The sequence below is a fragment of the Tympanuchus pallidicinctus genome, unplaced genomic scaffold (genome assembly GCF_026119805.1).
Source record: "Tympanuchus pallidicinctus isolate F22 unplaced genomic scaffold, pur_lepc_1.0 scaffold23, whole genome shotgun sequence".
In the NCBI taxonomy this organism is placed as follows: domain Eukaryota; kingdom Metazoa; phylum Chordata; class Aves; order Galliformes; family Phasianidae; genus Tympanuchus; species Tympanuchus pallidicinctus.
This window is the reverse complement of record NW_026294740.1, coordinates 8,479,105-8,494,787: the sequence shown is the minus strand read 5'-3', so window position 1 is coordinate 8,494,787 and position 15,683 is coordinate 8,479,105. Positions and strand designations below refer to the sequence as shown.

General features: G+C 46.6%; 2 long non-coding RNA genes across 9 annotated transcripts in view; one reads left to right on the top strand and one right to left on the bottom strand.

Moving 5' to 3' along the window:
- LOC128083302 (uncharacterized) overlaps positions 1 to 758 on the top strand; it is a 47,613-nt gene extending 46,855 nt beyond the window's left edge. For all 8 annotated transcript variants that reach the window (XR_008208022.1, XR_008208021.1, XR_008208020.1 and 5 more), the window contains one exon: positions 525 to 758. This is a non-coding gene — a long non-coding RNA (uncharacterized LOC128083302). The remainder of the gene's footprint in view (positions 1 to 524) is intronic.
- The window catches only part of LOC128083303 (uncharacterized), a 75,256-nt gene that overhangs the window by 18,503 nt on the left and 41,070 nt on the right, over positions 1 to 15,683 (bottom strand). The window contains exons 3-6 of the long non-coding RNA XR_008208026.1: positions 11,775 to 11,882; positions 10,951 to 11,133; positions 9,673 to 9,751; positions 190 to 841 (exon numbers count right to left, since the gene is read on the bottom strand). This is a non-coding gene — a long non-coding RNA (uncharacterized LOC128083303). The remainder of the gene's footprint in view (positions 1 to 189; positions 842 to 9,672; positions 9,752 to 10,950; positions 11,134 to 11,774; positions 11,883 to 15,683) is intronic.

Genomic DNA, 15,683 nt, shown 5'->3' with positions numbered 1-15,683 from the left:
CTACACTGGCAGGTCTCAGGGCCACTCTGCTCACTTACCTGCTGACATCGGAGCTAACAAAAGACAAAGCAGAGTGCAGTCAAATATATACACTGGATGTTGCCATGCTACTGAATGCAGCTTAGCACAGCAGGACTTTTTCTAAATAATGTATTGTAGCTGAGCTAAAACCTAAATAATAAAGCTTACTTTGGCTCTCTGGAAGATCACAGCTAGACAGCTGCCTGTGGAATTGCAGGGCCAGTGGAAGAAATTATTGGTATTCTAGGAGCACATGGGACTGGAGATGATCACTGCAGCCAGATTCCACTTTCACAGCATCACATGCCAACCTGTTCGTGTGTGGGTTATGCAACAGGACCTGGCTCTGCTCTCCTGATGCAAGGTCTTGCAGAACCTGGTTGCTTCAAGGCCCAGAACCCTCATTTCCAGCGTCAGTGTTTTCCATGCCAGTTTATAGTCACTCTGTCGTCCAAAGATTTACTGTCATTTATGTAACCTTCTTCTTTCTGCTGTGTCTACAGAAGCCAGCGCCCTCTCTTCAGCTCTGCCACACTGAACATCCCACACAGCCACTTCTGTGTCCCTCACAGTCCAGTCGTCTTCTGAGTCCTGCTTCGGATTTCTCCTTCCCAAAGACAGATGATGGGAACTGGCTGTGACTTTCCAGACGGAGGCTGAGCAGTTCCTTGTATGGTGGCAGGAGTGCTTCCCCATCTTTACTGGAAATATCTTGCCTAATAAACCCGATGATCTCACTTGGCTTTTGTGTTCAGTTTTAAAAGGGGTATAAAAGCAGGCTCTCCAATATTTCACTTCATTTTATTTTAGTGTTTGTTATCTGGAAAAAAGAAGGTAGTTAAACGGCCTTTTTAATTAAATTCCTTTAAATCTCTGAAAACAAGAAAGAAAGAAAGATAGTAAACAAAGTAAGACAGAAGAATTACCATGTGTATGAGCAGAGGTATTTTTTTTCCCGTAACACATTTATATATAAATCTCTTTTTCAAAAACTTGCAGAATTTCTCAGTTGCTCAGTCTGTCTCCTGGGCAACGTGACACCTCACAAGAGGAGCCTTGTGGGACATCAGTGCTGGGAATTCTATTGAAATTCTCGTCCAAATAAAAAGTATTCCTAATTTCTTGAAGGTGAGAAGAGCTTGCAGCTCTGCATCCTTCTGTCTTTGCTTGTCTTCACTGTCACACAGCTTATGAAAATAAAAGGCCATGAGCATCAACAGCTTCATTAAACAGGGGGGGGTTCTATGGGGTCCCTTTAGGCATACAGCCTCTTTCTAAAGGTCTGCAAAATGCACCAAAGAATTTACATGAGCAGCAACATAGTAAATAAGAATAGCTTCTTGTAAAAAGAGTTCAGGCCCCCAATGTGAAACATTCAGACTTCCATAAGTAGGAAAAAAAAGTCTGGAAATCACTGGTTTAGCTAAAATAATCTGAGAAAGGCCTGCCTTCACTTCTGCCACCAGCACAGCCTCTACAGGATGAGATCTCACCACGTATGCTGGCTGTGGGAGAAAGCGTGTCTGAAGGCTCAAACCTGCTGTTCATGAGACAAGACCTTACCAAAGGACTTGAGTACAGAGCTGACTCCTGATTAAACCCCAACTGTCAGCACGGCAGGTCAGGGCAACTGGAAGCATCAGCATGGCAAAGCTGGCAACCGACATCTACCTCAGCTACTGCTGGCGACAAGTAGCATGGAGTGGATGTCAAACACTGCAGGTTGTTTCCTTTGAGTTCCGAGGGCATTTAAAAAATCACAGTACCACTGCTGTATTCACTGGAAGCCGGTGTGCAAGTTGCTCCAAGGGAGCTGCGCAGCCCCAGGCAGTGCCACAGCCAGCTCTGATCTGCAGGAAGTCTGCACAGCTCTCCAGAGCTGCAGCTCTGTGGTGGTTGGGGCTGTGTGAGCACCGAGCTCCACCAGCGATCCTTCAGCCTGTCCAATGCACACATTTCAGAAGTAAGACCACAGGGTATCAAAGGCCACTTCCCTGCCTATCAGATGGCTCTGAAATGTTGCCCAGTGCTTGCTTTTAGTAATATTTACTCTATCTTCTCTACAACTTGCCAAATGTACATTTTTTGTCTCCTGTTGCTTTACTCCATTTTTTAAATAAGGAGACGATGCTTTCTGTGTCTCCCTCCTCAGATACCAGCACTCTCCCAGGGAACTCTCAAACACTGAGGCCAGAAACCAACTCCAGGAATTGTAGGTTGCAATTAATCTAAAATTGGTGACTTGTCAATTTTAGTAGTTTTAATTTCCCAGCTGTCTGCTTGGGTTACACACATAAAACTTCTAAACAAAATGCCTTCTCTCTCTCTGCACACGGAAAAACAGATTCCCTGTCCTCCTTGCAGTATGTGACCTTTAGCTGCTCTCCCCTGCTTCCCAACTCAAGGAATTCGTTCAGCAGCCCCACTCACTCACCACCTTCCACTCGCATCCCTCTAAAGGCTCCAGCAGCTCCCTGCTCAGCTCAGAAAGATTTATACTTCTGTGCCCCTTCGTATCCTTCCTCTTTAGGCTTTGATTTACCATTCCAGCTTCCTTATCGCTCTATAGCACTTCCTACATGTTTGTCTTTATCGCTCCTCGTTTTCCCTCTTTGGAGTCACCAATGAGTTTTGTTTCCTTAATTGCAGTGGGAAAAATTCACCCAGCAAAGAGGTCTTTACAGGGAACTGTGCAAGTCCAGGCTCCAGTGGAACATAAATGGCATTTTACTTCTGAGGCGGTCTCTCAGCACAGGAAGAACTTTCAAGCCATATCAAACTTCCTCGTGCAGTTCTCAGACCCTTCCCTGCTTTACATTTCCTGTGCATTCATTAAAGGAAAACTCTGTGCCCCTCACAAGGCACGAGGAAACACGACCTTGTTCACCTATTTTCTTAGTGCCTCTCTCTGCAGAGAGCTGCTCCAACTCTCTGCCAACTCCTCCAGCAGCCCTTCCCACAGCCAAATGTCCTGGTCTTCATTTTCTTCCTGTCCTTCGGTTTGTGATCAGTGGGCTGCCTGTGGTCATCAGCACCCTAAGGACCTCTCATGGGGCCACAGACACACTGACTTGGGGCACTGTGACGGACCAAAGGAACCACAGAGCCCTTTCTGCTCAGCTGCCCTCACTGCTTCATGGTGGGACCTGAGGTTTGTGTTCCTCACCTTTTAACTCAGTCTTTGAAGTTACTTTCACATTTGTTCTCCTACCCCTCAATATTCCTCTCTGCAGGGATTAAAGCTGGTGGTAAAATATCCTGTGAATGTTTACGATCACAATTACACCTGTTCTAGAAGGATTTCACAGTCGATTGAGTCTCATTATTCTTTTCATATTGGTCTTTCCCGCCCTGGTATCCAGATTTCCCAAACACACAATCCAAGCTGAGAGCCGTTTGGTTATGATTTCAGAGCATTTTTAACACAAATCCTGCCCAAATACAGACGTGAAAGTCTGGCAGGTAATGAAATACCTTTAGCTGGGGAAAAAAAAAAAAAAAAGGCAGAGGGGAATGTTTTCTATAAAGATTGCTTCTGTAAAGGACTGGGATGTGCATGACCAAGTAGCCAGGCCAGCTGCTATAAATACTGCAGAGTTCCAAGTTAGATCAATTCTACACAAATTGAGGCATTCCTGCTTCAGATCACACAACTCTGATCCCCTGAGGGGAAATTGCTGATCTGGGTATGACCAGTACTCGAGCATGCAAGATGCTGGGCAAAAAAAACGGGAAATTTTTAAGCTTGCTTTGGCATTAATTCAGGCTGAATTTCCCAATAGAAAAACAAAAGATCGGCACTTTTGGGTGCAGCTCCCCCACAGCACAATAAGGCTGCCTCTTAAATGGGAGTTAAGGCACGCAGAGTCAGGCCACTTGGAAATAAACTCTAAAAAGTCACACCAGCAGCAGGAATGGGAACCAGAGCTGCACTCCTTCACAGCAGGCTGTCAAGAATCCACTGCTCCCACCAAAATCACCTGGAAATCCCAGGTGTGTAAGGAGAGGAAAGACCTGATTTGTAAAATATTCCTGCTGGACGGAGTTCAACTTTACAAAAGATGACTGCCTTTCAGCTCCTTTTCTCTTGTAACCTACTTTAGCTGTTAGTGCCAAGCAGCAATAAAACTACATTCATGTCCATTCAGAAATCATCTTGAAATGTCTTTGTGCAAAGGGAAACAGTTTCATATTCTGCACTTCTTCAGATTTCACATGGCAACTTCTTTCAATTTCCAGCATAGAACAATTTTTCCAACAGGAAAAATCAAGTCCTACAGCAAAGGCAAATCTAATTCAGTATCTGTATTCACAGGGACTGTCCTCACCTGGGAATGCCCATGAAATGAGGCTGGTAGAAGACTGTGGTTCAACTGCATGAAAGAGCTAACAGACAGCAATGGCACTGAAACTCCAACATCTGCCCCAGAGATGGGGACAGCATAATTACCCTGCAGTTAAAAGGAAAATACTGCTTCTCTCTTCCATTGTGATATGGTAACTTTCAGCAAAATGTTCAGGAGTCACAGATCTGTCCTAAATCTAATTGCACAGCATGGTAAAAAACAGATGCTACAATTAAAAAAAATGTACTGCAATGTCAAACACCACTACCAGAAAACACAGTGGCAGGCCTTAGCCCTGCAAAGCCTCACATAGGAATTCTGCTTTTTCACACATTTGGAATAACTTTTCTAAAATCAGTGAAACCATTCAGAAAACAGGCAAGGGCTTTGGCAGCATCAGGGGACTGCTTCACCTGCATTGCCAGTGGAAAATTAGATCTGTTCACTCCTATATAACCTATTTCAAATCATACTGAATTACCTACAAGTTACTAAAATTAGACTAACAAATAAATTACCCTGTAGCTGAGCTGATAAAACGTGACTGTTTACATATGAGTTAATACTGGAGACTAATGCTAAGATTAAAGACTACTTCAAACACAGCCTTTGCCCAATATGTAGCCCAATATAAAATTCTGTTTGGTTTTGGCAGAGCTAAGAACAACTTTAACAACCTTGTTAATCATAGATTAAGAATGGAAAAGATCCTATTTGGCACCAGGCGTGCCATTAATAACAGGCAGGGGTGCAGCAGCAGAAGTGACCTCGCTTAGTGCCAAGGAGAGGGCTTGGGGTGCTGGAGCTGCACCAGGTCTGAGGGCACCCAGCAGCAGCTGGGCACAGTGCTGGGAGGTCTGCTTCGAGCCCTTCACATCTCCTTTGTGTTTTGATGCTCCTCAGTCTGTACTGGATCTGTTTGAAAAGCCAGCAAATATCCCTGGGAATCCAGAACTGCCTAATAAATGTTTTCTAGTCCTAATGAAGTCCGCTGCCTTTCTGAAGGTTTCTGTCCTTGATGAAATGAGGCATGAGGCTGACATTCCTCACACCACCTTTCTCTCTGCAGTGCACAACGTGCATTTCTTTAACACAAAGCTTGGTCCCTGTCCATTCCCAGGCTGTGCATGCAGTGGAGCTCTGTGTGATTCCTGCCACCAACACCCAGCCCTGTGCTCCCCATGGCCGGCTCTGAGCCCAGCACCTGGGCACGTCTTGGACTTTTCTGCACCTTCTGTACTCTTTTTCTGCACTCCCTGCTTCTTGCTATCCTCTGGCTCTCCATCCCCAAAAGGCTCTTCTGCTAGGGTGGCAAATCAGCTCTTTTTGGTTTTTGCAGCATCTGTTTCTCAGACACTTACAGGCACTGTCACCAGAGTCAACGTGATGAAGGTCTAACATTGCCCCAGGATTGCATGACCCAGTGCTATTGATTTCAGCCCTGCATGGTCCTTCCTCCTCTCTCAAGGCCAACGCACTGCATGGGGCAGAAAAGAAAATCTGTTCCGTGTTAAATCTATCAGTCATTTTTATGCATAACTCTAAAGACTTCACCTGAGCAGCACTCATCCTTGTTTCCCATTCAACCCCCAGGTTCCCCAGAATGGTTGAGTGGGACTTTGCACATCAGAACAGTCCAATTGTGACAAACACCCCATGGATAAGCACTGGACGTGACAAGCTTTCCTACCAGCATTTCTCCAGAGTAACCTTTCAAGCCCATCTTCCACCTTCTAGTCCTTGCTCTGCACAAACAAGGTCTGTCTGGGTGGCACGTGGTCCAAGCATCCACTTGGCACCGCCAGCCACAGCCCATTTCCAGCATGCACACATCCCAGAAGGCAGCACAGCCAACCTGACCACAGGCCACTCCCAGTTCTTGTAAGAAAGGCAGAAAAGATAAGGAGGGATGGACCTTTCTTTCCCTGTGATCAGTGTAGAAGTTTTTTACTGTGAATCTCTGAAAGCTAAAAAGAAGATCTGGTATCCTCCTTTCTACTTTGCAGAAGATAAGCTGTGATTAAGCATGGAAGTCCTTCTGAGTTTCGCCTAGTTCCCATTACCACAGTGCCCAAATATCCCATTGTGAAAAGAAATCCCCCCCTCCCTCCATGCACAAGAAACATCAGGGGGTTTTCAAAAGAGAAGAGCAATCCTGGCGCCTCATATTCTGAAAATGCTGTGCAGCCGACCTTTGAAAAGCAATTCTGAAATTCTTCTCATCAAAACAGAGACTCCTAAAATCACTTCTTCTGTTTATTAATGTCGGTCACATCTCTGCCCTGATGGTTTTGCAATGGAATGCAAGTTTATGGTCTGTACTCTATAGCCTTTAGTTGCTGCAATTTAATGCATACTTAAGACCCAAACAATTGCAAAGAGCATGAACAGAATCCTCTTGCTGCTTAGACTACACATGTTTTACATTGCTCGGTTTTTATGGTATATTCCATGCTATTCATGCCTTGTGTTTCTATAGCATCTCCCACGTGAAGGGCTCAAAACACTTCAGAAATGTAAATGGAACTGAAGCGTCCCAGCAGGACTGGCAGAACCCCCTGCTCTTTCTGCTTTTTGGTGCCTTTCTGCTCCCCTGTGAAGCCCATGATCTTCCATGGAAAGCTGCCAAACCGGTGCAGGACCAGACTAGTTCATCCCTGCAGTTCCTCTGGCAGGCACTGGGTAAGTGACTGAAATCTTTGTCCCTCCCAAAGCACAGAGCCTGCGTGCACCCAGTTCTGTGGAGCTCTGGAAAAGGGCAGAGCTGAGAACTCCTCTGCTGTGCAGCCAGCCCCCATCCAGCCCTTCTTCCCCTGAAGCCCACAGCACTTCAACGACAGACACTCTCCTTCCCCCTCCCAGGGGGCTCCTGCCAGCACTTTACTGCTGTCACTACCAGAAAAGCAGGACATTCTGCTGAAACTGCTCTGAAAGAGTCAGGGAACCAGGAACGAATGTACTAACAGTGGTATTTCTTTTGCACAGAGCTGCCATGTGTTCAGTCTTTCCTGGATACATTTTTTTTTTTCTCCTACTAGTTTTGCCTGGCAGAAGTAGAGGGCTCTGAACACTCACCCAGGATTCCTGGATGTCTGGCAGCCAGCCTGCAAGCAGCAACTGTTGGACTTTGGAAATACTTGATTTACATACACAAGGATCGATCCTACACTGTATGTGTGACCCTGGGAGACTTGAGCCTGCTCTGTGCTACAAAAGACCCAATTGACTGCACACACAGGTTGGGTGCTTCCTGAAAGCACTACACTCACCTCACCAATAAACAGATTTCTGCAAGTCTAACCACCAACCTGACTTTTAGCAAGTTCTCTTGTGCCACAGCGCATCTGTGGGACGCTGCCATAAATCTGCAAAGTTCAGCAAAAGCCCAAAAGGAAAGATATCGTTTCAGCTGAATGAAAAAGGGCAGCCAAGAGCAGCACGATAGCACAACCATCCCGATCACACCAGGTATTCGTCACATCTTGTTCCTGCGTGCTGCTCCCACATCTCTCTCTCTGGACTCCCATTGGGCCATCATGCCTCTAACGATGCCCACATACAGAGACATATGCTCTGCTTTAGTTAAAATTGACTTCTTGTCATGTTATGCAACTGAGCTCTACTCAGTGTTATCTTTTGATTGACTCCTCCACTATTCCCCTCCCAGTGCATTTATCTGAGGCCACTGACAGCCAGCAAATACTGACTACATCTCTGCTCTTTGGCAGCTCATTCTGGCAGTGTTTTCAGACAGTTTGAGAAGTGGGTGTCACTTACATTAGCTCACTCTAAAATGCATATAATCCCTCCTGCAAATTCTAGGCCATGGATTTTAACAGAGTTTCCAATGTAGGTGTGAGGACTGCTCTAGCTGTGCTAATTTAGTTCCTATTGATTTATCTTGTCTCCTTTCACGGCAGCAAATTGTAAATACTTCCTATGCTTCACTCAGCGTTTGCTCCCCACATGACAACTCTCTAGCACTGACAGAATGTGTTAGTGAAAAGCACCTTGATGTCTGTTTTCAGTATCACAGAGATGGAGCCATCATCTACTGCCAGTCTTGCTCCAGGAGAGCTGCCTCATCCAACCCCTCCCCGCTTAGGAGAGCTGGGCCACATAATGCAAAGGCTCCATAGTAAGAGACACAAAACAATCCTCACAGGAAGTGAAATAGACCTGCCTTTGGGATGAGATGCAGAACTAAACTACTGACCCTTTTTTATTCCCTATGGCAGATGCTAAACCAGTTACGACCATGAATTTCTTTCTCTGAAGACAGAATCAGTTGTTGCTGTCTTCTTTGGTCAGCAGCAGACTGCACCCTGCAGCCAGACTCCTGCTGCACTTAGTTCTTTATGGGTCCTACTTTAATGTCTGAAATCTAATTTTATCCTCATTTAGATGTGGCTAAAAACTCTAGCAGCTCGTGTTTTCTCTCTAGATGAGCCCCTATTTCTATAAATGGAACAGACATTCTTTTGAAGTTGTTTCAGTTCAGAGATGTAAAAGGAAAGCCTGATGCCCAGCCTCACCCTCTCCCACCACCTTCCTCCAGCACTTTGCACAAGGCTTTCCAGGTAACACTCCTGATTGCTCAGTGGCTAGTACCTGTATCCTTATTTCCTGCACAACTCTGTGGCACCTGGAAGCAACTCTGAGACTGTGCACAAAGGAAGAAGTGCTATCAGGAGAGCACGTGCTGCACGGTGCTCAGCAGCCAAGGTGTCCATGCAGAAGCTGAAGGCTTTACATCAGAACCCACACAGCTGGAAGCTGGGAGGCAGATGGAAGAACACGATCTTCCTCTTCCAGCAGCAGAAAACTATAATGCAGGTCAAACCACATCAAGAAATCATGCCTGAATTCCTATTCTCAGGAGTCATTTAGTCATCAACCTCCAAAGCTGCTTAGGGAAGCAGAGAAAACCAGGCCTGCAACTTGCTCTCAGCAGCAAGGCAAAGAAGTGGAAGTCTGTGGTGTACCAGCATGATTCAGGAAGACTGACACTTCATTAGTGTGAGTAAAGGCGCCACCACCTAGTCTTTAATATGCATGCTTAGCTAGGTCCTGATCCAGCCATGAGATCCCTGTTGCACATGAGCAAGGCGTGCGTTCCAGTTGCTTTTAGTCCTCACTCATGATACTTTTTGCAAACATCACATGAAGCATTCCCTTTAGGGAAGGGAAAGTTTGGATGTACCCTATAAAAACCATACGTTTTCTCTTCAGTCTTAACTACATGTTGCAATAGTGTTGTTTCTTAATTAACAGAACAAGCAACTTAATCTTTATAATTACACACCTTGGGAAAAAAGTTTGCTACAGACGCATTTTGCAGCGAGCCTCCTCACCATCTCCACTGGGAATTCCAACATTTGCCTCTGAAACAGAGATATGTTGGGACTGGCATTTGCCACACTCAAATCCACAAACCTCTGGTTGTGTCCGTTCCTGAATTACAGACCTCATGTCTGCAAATGATTGGTTTTCAAAGCGAGGGCAGCCATCCTTCCAAAGGCTGAGAAATAAATATATCATAAATCCGCGTATGTGGCTTTCATTTATAAAGATCTAATTAAATTTTGTTCTGTAATTTCTCTATGCAGCATATACATGCAGTATATATTTTTTTCCTTTTCTTTTGGCCATAAATACAAGCAATACGTCATATAATTCTCTTCCTCTGTAACGTGCCTGGTTTTTGTGCTGGTAAAGTAACATCTTATGCTTTTGTAGTCTGCTACAGTGCACTATAGAATTTTTATTGTATGTTACAGTCTGGTTTGGAGATCATCCAGCAGAGCTATCTGCTTCCTTTTAAAAATAAAATAAAATACTGTATTTTTCATAAAGTGTATAAAGCCATGCAGAAATCCAAGCATGGAAAATAAACACAGTATTGCCAATACCAAGCATTTACCAGGCCTGTTCTGGGCCACAAAATCATGAGTTTGCCTTACAAATCTTTAGAATTCAAAGACAAGTAATTTCAGGTTTCCTCGACTTGTCTCTTTTTCTTTCGAAACTTCTTGGTTGTTTTCAGGCTATTCCATACAATCAAAGAGTCGACAATTTACCTTCAATTTTAAAGAATGCTGAAACTTGCACATAATTACAGGATTTGGGGAACCAGAGCTTTCAAAAACAACTGTAACAAAATTTGTGGTAAAGCTGCCAAAGCTGGTGCTGCTGTAGGCTGAAATCTGGTACCTGGCATAGGGCTGACACATCCTCATCCCCATTAACCCTCACCACTGAGATGCAGACAAATAAGTGGTGCTGTGACTGACTCCAACGTGTACAGCTGCTTCTCTATACTGCCCTTTGGAAACTCCAACTTTCTGGCTTACTGCTTGGCAGGCTTTCCCCAAACTGCTCCCCAAACTGAGACAAAAGTCCCTTCCAGCCCTTCTGAATGTCATACTGAAGTATGTTTATAACTCATTATTGGCAAAATAAGCAAGCAGACAGACAACACCTCGCTTGCTCCCACACATGTTCATCCTGACCAGGCTGAGGAGTGCCTGAGGTCAGTGCACACCACCCACTGCTTTCAGAGCCCTCTGCACAGTGCCCTTACCTTGCAGGTGTCTCTGAACAGAGTCTCAAACAGCCCTTCCAGCCCAAATTTCCAGGGCTCAGCACAGCCTGCAATGCAGTTACTGCTCTGCAAGGATCAGGGCTCCAGCATCCTCTCACAGACCCTCATCCCAGGGGCAAGGTGTGACAAGAGACCACCAGGATGGGATTTACAGCGCTGGCTCTGGTTTAAAAAAAAAAAAAGGGGGAGGAGGGGGGGGAGAAATTACCAAGAGGTTGAGCTATTTTGCTCTGACATTTGCAAAACAAAACATTTCAATTTTCTGTGTCAAAATGAAACTTTGACTTTTCAAATAAAAAAAGGTAGAAAACTAAAAGAGCATTCCAAACTAACATGAAATTTTGCTTCAAACTAAAATATGATTTCCTTTAACAGGGTTTGAAGTTTTTTGGCTTTTTTTTCCTCTTCAAGAAAACACTGAAATAAAAGATGGTTCTGATCAATCTCAAACTAACACTGCTTCTCCACAGTTTTTCTACATAACTCTTACACTGAAATTAGCTGTTCTCTCTGCTGTGGTGACACTCCCAGTCCCCAGTGGCAACTCACAGCCTATGGATCCATGTGCTGGTCCAGTTCTCATGGGCAAGGTCACACCTGTACCTGCTGAAAGGAACGGCAATGGCCTGACAGCAGTGAGTGCTGAGTGAGGCATTCTGCATGGCTGGGACTCACCATGGGATAGGAGCTGCACCAGGGGATTTGGGGCTGTTTCATGCACAGGAGTCATATGGAGTTACCACATCTGTACAGCAGAGTTCTCAGTTGTGATGTTTGTTAAAGAACAGAAAGGGGCAACGTACCGTCTGAGGTGCACAGGGAGTGCAGCTGGGGAGGGCTGCAATGCATTCCCATCGGTGCCGACATCCTCAGGGGTCGTGGGATTGGCCTGTGCGTGAAACAGGGCTTCCCTGGCAAAACAAAAGCATTTCACTGCAGTCAGCAGAGCTGGACAAACAGCAGAAGATGATGGATCATCTGTTTTCTACAGCCCAGCCCCAGGCAGGACTCAGGGTAACAGCACTGACAAATACGGGTGCCAAGTGCTGTGCCTTGGCTCTGCCCGAGGTGCGTGCAGCTAGATTTTACTGGTGCTAAGAGAAGCACTAAATCCTGTGCAGAGCAAGGCATGTCGCTCACCACTCCAGGCAAGGCTGTTTTCAGTTTCCTGAGACAGTTGTGAATTCATTTTAACTCAAGATTTGAGCACAAGATCATTTTTCCCTTCTCTCATGATGGGAAAGGAGCTCAAGTACACCTCACCTGCTCACCACTGCCAGCCTGCAGTTCTTGCACATTTCCGTGCTGGTTTCATGGGAATCATTCAAGAGTGTGTCAGCTCACATCCAAGCCCAGCCAGCATCATTCTGCAGCTCAGATCTTCTCAGAAACAGCTTTGGTGTGCAAGGCACCAGTTTCTTCACATCTGATACACTGAGTCTGCGGTCTGAGACTTCACATCCAGAAACCAACTTTTGTCATCCAGACACAAATGCTCAGGATCCAACCCTGCAAATGATGCACTAAAGGTGCCTCGCTCACACAGGCAGCCCCACAGCACATACAGGAGTGCCTGCCCCAAGCACAGATCCATTTTCAGATGATTTGTTATGAAGTGCATTAATTAAAGGGCGTCTTTCACTGCGGCATTTGTTGCTAGCAAGTGGGCTGTGTGTAGCAGTGATATGTTTCAGTGTTGACCTGTAAGGGTAGCTTCACTTCAGCAGTGATAGGGAGGTGTTGATGGGATAAAGCCCACCCTCTGGTACCTCCATTTCTGCAGCTGCAGCCATGCCAGACGTGGCATGTTTCTCTGTTCCACAGTCCCAGGGTTAATATTAGCTTAGCAAGTGCCCAATGACTCCACTGAGAGTGCAAAGACCTCACTTTGTGCTGGGTGCTGAATGAAGTAAAAGGCAAACCTTGTATAAAAGCAAAATAGAAAAAGGCAGGTGGGAAAAGGGAGATGCAGGGTCGGATCCAGTTTAGATACCCAATTCCTAGCAATAAGTCACCCAGATTTTGAAGGGTGAGGCATGGAGGCAAGTGAGGAGTGCTCCTGCAACTAATGGCACAGCTTCCACAGCCATTATGAGGGTCCCCATGTGCCCTGCAGGGCACTGTGCCCCATTCCATCAGCTACCTTTGCTCCAAGAAAAGAAAAGTAACACAGTTCTCTGTAAATTTCAGTTGTTAAATACACCCTTACATTTACATCAGGTCACACTGTGAGTCAGTGTGACACATAAAAGAGCCATTTTGCAGCACAGTGCTATGTGCCGTAGAGATGTGATCAATCACACAAAGCAAATAACCAGCTCCTACAGCTCCCAGCTCCAGCAAGGGCAAATGTCAGCCCCGTGCCAGGAACAAGCCCACGAGCTTTCCCACCCACATGGGGCAGAGGCTTCAAAGGAGCCCACAGGATCTTGAAGGAGATGGGCTTTAGGAAAGAGATGGGTGCAGCAGCTTCCAGTGCCATTTCTGCCTCAAGAAAGCAAAGTGAGTCCTGCCCAACCTTTAGTCCAAGGCAGGTCAGCAAGGCTGCGGGGCTCCGGAAGCTGTCCTAATATTTACCTGTGCTCAGGGCACTCACAGAATCACAGTGTTCAGTCACACATGGTGGCTAATCAGACTGGGATGCTGAGAGTCTGCCAGCCCAGCCCAGGCTCACACCGTAGCATGAAGAGTAGGTGAGGAACCACGGAGAGCCAATATACAGCGGAGAACTGTTTGGGAATGACTTGCTGAAACAGCCCCTGAACTCCATGAAGATTTTGTAAGCAGCACTGTAAAGAGTTTTCTTCAAGGCTTTAGCCCTCGCCTGGTAAAGGAGAACTCACAGCTTCAACAGACTGCAAAAGTAGGGAAAACAGCAACCCAAAGCGCCACAATCCCCGAAAGGAAAAAATCTTTATCCTGTGTCCGGGCAAAGACCGAACTCAGATTTAATGGCAGAAGCCTGTGCAGCTGCTCGGGCAAGGTTTGCTCCCCGGGTTCTCGGGGGAAGGAGGCAATGCGGGGAAGCCGCCTGCAGGGAGCGCAGCCTCGGGCGCCCGGGGCCGGCACGGGGCGGGCAGCGATGGCTCGCAGGCAGCAGTGCGGGCTGCGCTCGGGTCTCGCTGGCTGCCGCCTGCCCGGACCGGGCTGAGCGCTGCTGGGCTGGCACTCAAACCGCTCGGGGTTTGCCGGGGTTACAGCAGGCGGCAGCCACTCCGCTTCCCAGCGTGCGAGAGGTCCGACTTGTATCCTCGTAACCTCTGCTCTAAACAAAGCGGCAACGCCATTAGGCAAGACAAAAGCCAATAAAAAATCTGGATGGTGAAAGAGCCCATGTGTGGGGAAAACGCACTATTGACCCAACAGGGCAGGGAGCAAAATTGCAGTTAAGATCTTATCCTGAGACAGTATGGATTACCCTGATTTGTGGCAACACACTTAAACCTCTCTGCCACAGAAGCTGCTTTTCTGCAAGACACCGCAGAGCAATATTGCAGCAGGAGCGCGGCAATACCCAGCTCGAGGATTGCAGGGGTAAATCCTCTCTGGGGAGGAGCCAGCGCTCCAGGAGCACTTAGCGATGCCAAGACAGAGCTACAGAGCTCTACAAAGAGCTCTCCTGCTAATTGAGCAAGTGAAGGCTTTTTGGAAGAAAAACAAATATATTTGCAGACAGGCTGAAACAATAAAGGGAAATTTAAAAAGCTGAAGAAAGGGACCGGAAAGTCAACAATAGGAATTAAAATCTCAGAAGCTGTTGCCTGCAAACAGGCTGCAGAGGGTGTGCTGCCAGAGAGAACTCACAGCCTCCGTCCTTTCCTCTGTGCTGCTGTGCGTTGCCTGCATGGGAGAGGAGGTGGCTCTGCGAGAGGCTGCAGGAATCGACGTGGTGCTTCAGAGAGCAATAAATCAGCAAGCATCAAAGCCAGAATCTATATCGAGGATTTAAAGATCACAAGTGTTGAAACTAAGAACTTTCCTTGGGGAGGAGCCAAACGCCAGGGAAAGGCAGAGCTGGTGGGGTCTGAGCTGCGGGGAAGCACAGGGCCTGAACGGGAGGTGGCTGTGCAGCACGGCATGCAGCTGGAGCCCCACTGCCCCTGGGAACACTACAGCTATGGAGCTACAAGCAGACCTCTTCCTAACAGGAGAATGCCAAATTCATTCCTCCTGTGGTTCAACCATCTCCATCAGCCGCGATTCCACCCAGCTACAGGGTTGGGATGTAAAAGCCCAGGTTTTGTTGCGTTGCTGGGGTGATGGCTGGGGATGGGAGCACTGCTCACAGCCACTCCAGCACGAAAAACCCCACGCTCTATTATGCACTGACATCCAAACTCACACAATGTAGGAATCAGCCACCAGGAACACAGCAGAGAAAATCACATTCTTACAGAAGACATCCATCTAGCAGTTGGCCATTTTCTCCAGCACAAACCACAAGCCTTTGATGGATTTCCAAGGAGGATTAAACCGTTTCTCAGTTTTGAGAAAAAATTAGGGTATGCCTAAAGTCATTTGCAGTGCCCACATTTAAGCAAGATGCTTGAGTGTATGCTCATATCCCTGCATTTCCTTTAATGTCAGAAGAAGACATGAGCTCCCTGTGCCACTCACAGCACCCAGTCCTCAGATGCCCCTGGGATGGAGCCTGCATTCCCCAGCCACAAAGAAGCTCAAGGAGCTGGGTGCCAACCTCATGCAGCACAGTG